At 38.5% G+C, this 6,000-nt stretch overlaps 1 non-coding gene across 1 annotated transcript; it reads left to right on the top strand.

The window, feature by feature from the left end:
• Window positions 1-1,706: 1,706 nt before the first annotated feature.
• LOC112135383 (U6 spliceosomal RNA) lies at window positions 1,707-1,813 on the top strand. The gene has a single exon (XR_002916664.1). It is a non-coding gene; the product is annotated as a U6 spliceosomal RNA (small nuclear RNA).
• Window positions 1,814-6,000: the final 4,187 nt, after the last annotated feature.

The following is a 6,000-nucleotide window of genomic DNA, read 5'->3' on the forward strand; positions in this document are numbered from 1 at the left end:
AAGTTAAAATGAAGACATACTGGATTAGAGTGGGCCCTAAATCCAATGACTAGTATCCTTCTAAAAAGGCCATGAGAGACACAGGCACACACACAAGGAAGATGGCCAGGCAAAGACAGAGGCAGAAATGGGAGTGATGCAACCACAAGCCAAGGAATGCCAAAGATTGCCAGCAACCACCTGCAGCTAGGAAGAGGCTAGGAGGGATTCTTTCTGGAGCCTTCAGAGGGTACATGGCCCCACCAGCACCTTATTGTCAGACTTCTAGCCCTGAGACCTGGAAGAGGGTTGATTTCTGTTGTTTTAATTTACTGAGTGTGTGGTCATCTGTTACAGTAGCTCTAGAAAACTCATATGGTACCACACAAATGTCAGATGTTAATAATAGAGGAAACTGTGTGTGTTGGAGGGCAGGGAGTTACATGGGAACCCTCTGTACTATTACTATCTGCTCATTTTTTTTCTATAAATCTAAACGGACTTAAAACATTATATCTACTAATTTTTTATTTTTTTATTTTACTTTAAGTTCTGGGATACATGGGCAGAACTTGTAGGTTTGTTACATAGATATACATGTGCCATGATGGTTTGCTGCCCCTGTCAACCCGTCATCTAGTTTTTAAGCCCCACATGCATTAGGTATTTGCCCTAATGCTCTCCCTCCCCTTGCTGCCATCCCCCAACAGGCCCCAGTATGTGATGTTCCCCTCCCCGTGCCCATGTGTTCTTGTTGTTCAACTCCCACTTATGAGTGAGAACATATGCTGTTTGATTTTCTGTTCCTGTGTTAGTTTGCTGAGAATGATGGCTTCCAGTTTCATCCATGTCCCTGCAAAGGACATGAACTCATTCTTTTTTATGGCTGCATAGTATTCCATGGTGCATATGTGCCACATTTTCTTTATCCAGTCTATCATTGATGGGCATTTGGGTTGGTTCCAAGTCTTTGCTATTGTAAGTAAGTGCTGAAATAAACATACGTGTGCATGCATCTTTATAATAGAATGACTTATAAAGCAAACAAACAAAAGCCACATGAGATGCCATTTCACACCAACAATAATGGTTATAGTAAAAAATAACAAATAATAATGAGTGTTGACAAGGATGTGGATAAATTGGAACCCACATACACTGCTGATGGGAATTTAAAATCAAGCAATTGCTTTGGAAAACATTCTGGTAGTTCCTCAAGAGGTTAAACATAGAATTACTGTATGGCCCAGTAGTTCCATTCCTAGGTATATATCCAAGCAAAATAAAAACATATGTCTACCCAAAAACTTTCACATGAATGTTCTTAGCAGCATTATTCATAATAGCCAAAATGTGGAAAGAAGCCAAATGTCCATCAACTGATGAGTAAGCCAAAAAATGTGGTATAAAAGAAATGAAGTTGATCCCTGATAGATGTTATAACATAGATGGATCCTGAAAAAAATTACACTTAGTAAAAGAAGCCAGTCACAAAAACTACACATTGCACAACTTCATTTATATGAAATGTCCAGAATGGGCAAATCCACAGAGACAGAAGGTAGATTGGTGGATGTCTAGGGCTGGGGGAAATGAAGAGAGGAAGTAGGGAGTGACTGCTAATGAATGGGTACAGGGTTCTTTTTAAGGGGTGATGAACATGTTGTAAAATGGGTTGTGGTGTTGGTTTTACAGCCCTGCCAATATACTAAAAATAATTGAATTGTGTGCTCACTTCGGTAGGACAGATACTAAAATTGGAACAATACAGAGAAGATTAGCATGGCCCCTGCACAAGGATGACACACAAATTCGTGAAGCATTCCATATTTTTAGTGGGAGTTGAACAATGAGAACACATGGACACAGGGAGGGGAACATCACACACTGGGGCCTGTCGGGGGGTGGGGGTTTAGGGGACGGATAGCACTAGGAGAAATACCTAATGTATATGACGGGTTGATAGGTGCAGCAAACCACCATGGCACATGTATACCTATGTAACAGACCTGCACATTCTGCACATGTATCCCAGAACTTAAAGTACAAGAAACGAAAAAAGAAAAAAATCTGTGTATTAAAAGCATTTGCAAAATAAAATTTAAAAAAAATAATTGAATTGTACATCTCAAATGGTATGGTATGTGAATTACATCTCAATAAAGTTGTTATCAAAAAAAAAGTGGGTCACAGAAAGAACATGTAACTTGTCCAAGGTCACATAACTATTAAGTGGCAGAGCCAGAATTAGAACCAAAGCAGCCTGACACGAAGGGTCCACACTCTCAGCCACTCCATATACTGCATCTTTTGTAGTGTTTTCAACAAAATTATCTAAAAACACCAAGCTAGACACGAGCCTAAAAGAGGAAGAAGGAAACCATCAGAACAGTGACTTTCCTAGCTTTCCTTGCTCAGAGTCGCTCCTGGGGCGACTCTGAGGGGAAACAAGGGCAGGCTCTGAGGGGAAAATGTCATTAAAGTCCTGATTACACTCATAGCCTCCCATAGGGAAGCAGGCTCTTTCTCTCCTTTGCAATTCTGAGAAGAGATATATTTAGGGGAGGAAAGAAAAAAAACTTATTCCAAGCAATATGATAAACACATTCCTGGTACCCACTTAAGTTATTTAGATGCATGACAAAGCATCATTTAAACCCAACTTAAAATGAACTCTAATGAGGCGATATTGCCTTCCATTTTACAACCTGTCACACATTTGCTTTTCTTTTATGATAGATGCTGCATGTCTGTCAAGCAAAATCAAGATATTTTTTCCAATGACTGAGATGTTTATGCACATACAAAGATACTGTCAGGTTGTGTTCTGTTCAACCATGATTTTTTTTTTTTTCCAAATAATAGGGGTTGGGCTCCACTCATGGAGTGAGCTGCACTCTCCAGGCAGCCTCCCTTAGGCCTGCGTTCTGGATGGAGGGGTCAGGGTTATGCATTCTTCTGATCCATGAGAAGCTAACTGTCCAGCCAATGAGCCTGGGGCAAGCCCCAAAGGCAACAGAACTCAAAGGAAGACAGAATCTTATGGGGTATATTTAGTGGAATGGGTGGTTGTGGAGGAGTCCTGGGGTGTTTGGAAAGGCAGGACCCATATCAGGAAGGGCCTTATGAATTTGAACATTAGCAGGCCTTGGAGAGCCTCTAAAGGATGTCCAGTGGAGGAGGAACATTTGCTATCTGAAAATAATTTTTGAAAGCATTATGGAATGTCTGTTTGAGGGAGCAAGACAAGAGACAGTATAACCTAAATGGATAATCATACATAGACATGTCATCTTATTTATTGAATAATTGTATAGACTGGGTTATAAAGATCTGGGTTCAAATCTTGCTCTGCCTCTGACAAATGTACGAGTCTGAATAATTTTTTAAATTATTGTTTCAAATTTTTACCTGCAAAAGAAGGATAAAATGATACTCCTTTCCCGGGATTTAAATGGAAATAAAAATAAGGTATTTACTCCATATCATTATATGTTTTAAAAAACAAGATAATTAGGCAGTGTTGAGTATTGTTGTTTGTCCCTAATGAGTTAGGTGTTGAATGATGGGAAATACAATGATTTATAGGCCAAAGAAATAATAGAATTGAATTATTGAATTCATCTTGGTGGTCTTCAAGATGTCATTAGATAATTTGTCAGATGCTAACAGTGCCATACAAATGTAGTTTTTTATGTGATCAAAGAATGAACTGAAAATTCCAAAAATACCCAGAAATTTCATAAATTCATAGAATACCTGGAAATTACACTGAGAAGAGTGAATAAATCAATTCATCAATTAAACATGCATTGATGCATTGATATGTTGTTTCCTCTTCAACTTGACAAGCATTCAATGAACTCCTACTTGGTACCAGGCACTAGTGATAGTGATAAGAATAAAAGAACATTCTTATATGTTTCAGAGATGTCAGACACATACATAGTCAAGAGTAACTCACAGTGATGGGGAAAGCGGGATTCTGCTCAATGAGAGGGGTCTGAGCAGACTCTGATGTAAGATATTATGAGACATATTCAGAAATAGAGAATCTTAGTGTCTGATGAGTAAAGACATATTCATCTAGAAAAATAAGTTATGACCTAATATACGAACTTTGTGCTTTATTTTATGTATAACACAGGACATTGAGAGATATTAGAAAAATAGGGTTTCCAATGAAAGAACTATTTTAATTTAGACTCATCTGTCAAAAATAGGTGGAATTGGAAGAGGCAATGAGTAGAGCCAAAAAGTTGCTCAGCTATTACAGCATTCCAGGAGTGAGACTTTGGGAACCTGCACTACTGCAATAGGAAAAGAAAAGAAACTGTGAAACAACATAAAGGAAATACTGAACTGTTATGATAAGAAAAGGAGATGGCAGGATGACAAGAAATTTACCCTGGTGTCATTAGTGATAAAAATTACTTCGTAAGCTATAAAGAGTTATGCAAATGTATGACACTATTCACACCTTTCATTTTGTTTGGAAAGAAAAAAGACACACATACACACAAAAAATGAAATCAAAATGATGTAGACACAATTCATCTTTCTTGGATGATGAGAAAAGCTCGCAGAGGCCAATTGACTTGTCCCAGGTTACACAATGAGTGGCAGAGTTGGAATTTGGACTTGTATCAGCTCCTCTTTGTACCATAGCACAGGTCGCTATAGGCAAGTGATCTTATAACAGGTCTAGGTGTAAAATAACCCCAGAGTTGTTATTGTTGTACACCACTGAATTGCTGTTGCTACCAGACATTTCCCTCTAAGCACACCTTACGCCTTTGTCTTCTTTACTGAACACATTGCAAGTGTCAAAGAACATCTTTTTGTATGTTACAAAGGCCCATTTGCAAGAGCTCTTGGCTTACTATGTCATAGACACCTAGAACTGTGGAAACATAAAACACATTTGCTATTCCCATGTATCAAAAATTGGAACTCACTTCATAGTACTAGTCGCTTCAACCTCTCTTCTAAGACTCCCTGATTCTTGGGATTTATGAGTATTTGACAAAATAAGCTCATTGAAAACAGACATCTTTATCTGTTTTACTCAATGATACACCTCAAGTGCTAGAATGGCAACTGTCACACAGTAGATGCTCAGTAGATGTTTGTTTAATGTTTGAATCCCTTTCATCTGGATAACAAAGATGAAAACATTTGACTAAATATATTCATGCGATGCCAGAAATGAAGTGCTTAAACTCTGTTTTTCCAAGAGGCCAAGTAGAACAAATTCTTCACTACTGGATTTCTCTGAATCACTTTATAACCAAAGAAGCACTGCAAGACTATCCCAAGCATGGCCCTTAGGTAATGGTTTTATTTGCCATTTGATTCTTAGGGAGTCTATAGGCAGAAACAGTCAACCTAGTTTTAAAATGACCAGAGAGACTCTCGGACTACTTGCAAAAGAGGGAAACTCTATTCTTTCTCTTTCCTGTTTATTATCGTCATCAGCCTCAATGATTTCCAAGGAAGGGCAGCATGCTGTGATGGAAATAACACGGGCCTTGAGTCCAGGAAAAAAAAAAATCTTCTGCATTCCAGCCAACTACTCACTAGCCGTTCGACCTAGGACAAATGACTATACACCTCTGCACCTATTTACAGTATCCTCAGCTGTAAAATTGGGACTAAACTATCTATATTAAGTTGTTGCTGTTGTGAAAATTACAGATAAAGCATAAAGGTGTTGACACATAGGAAATACTTAGGAAACATTGTTTTTATTTTTACATGTGCTAATTATTTCTCTTTGCCCACATATCTCTGAAGATAACAGTGAAAGGTAGTCCAGGGGGAGGAGACATGTACCCAAGCTTATGGATACGTGTAATTCATCAGGGTAATTGTCTAGGGGGAAAAAAAGCAATCTTGTGGCATCTACCCAGGTCTATTTAATGAGTCCTGTGCAGGGGATCCTGGGACCAGCTTCTGTTGTTCATTAAAGCCCAATGATGTGTGGAATTTAAAGCAAGGGTGAACAGTTAGAAATTTGCC

Source organism: Pongo abelii, chromosome 8 (assembly GCF_028885655.2).
Source record: "Pongo abelii isolate AG06213 chromosome 8, NHGRI_mPonAbe1-v2.0_pri, whole genome shotgun sequence".
In the NCBI taxonomy this organism is placed as follows: domain Eukaryota; kingdom Metazoa; phylum Chordata; class Mammalia; order Primates; family Hominidae; genus Pongo; species Pongo abelii.